Raw genomic sequence first — 742 nt, forward strand, 5'->3', positions numbered from 1 at the left:
TCTGATAATGCTTGATTATATCTCTGCTTGTTTGGCCAACTGGCTGGCCATTTCACCTTGAGCTGTCCGGTCACATTAAAAAGGACCCTTCAGAAATCACATGACTTTTCAAGGGTCTACATAAAGCTCAAGGTGAAATGAACATGTGTCCAGACAGTGATTCCATCAACAGGCTTTCTATCTCTCTCTCTCTCTCTCTCTCTCTCTCTCTCTCTCTCTGTGTGTGTGTGTGTGTTGGTTCATTATTGCTGTTGTGTGTGTGTGTATGTGTGTGCGTGAGTGCAAATAGCGTGCAAGTCTGCAAACTAGCACATGCAACATAGTATCTGATGGCCTGTCACAGCATGAGATGTCAGAGTATCTTCATGTAAGTCACACAGTCATACTTCATCACATATCACACATACATATGCACACACAGATACATGCCAAACATTCTTAGAAACATACAGACACACACACACACACACACACACACACACACACACACACACACACACACACACACACACAAGGGGGCGCAGGAGATATTTTGAAAGTGAGGGGGACCAAATTGTGAACACAAACCCATAGTGAGATCAGATTTCCAGATATCGGATTGCCACCTCTGGCCTACTTTCGACCATCATATTTTAAACTTGCCAGAATATTAAGATAATACCATTGATTGTTTTCAAACAATTGTTTTCACTACTTGGGCCAATGGTAGAATACTGGTCACTACTTGGGCTAATGGTAGAAA

This window comes from Alosa alosa, chromosome 16 (assembly GCF_017589495.1).
Source record: "Alosa alosa isolate M-15738 ecotype Scorff River chromosome 16, AALO_Geno_1.1, whole genome shotgun sequence".
Taxonomy (NCBI): Eukaryota; Metazoa; Chordata; class Actinopteri; order Clupeiformes; family Clupeidae; genus Alosa; species Alosa alosa.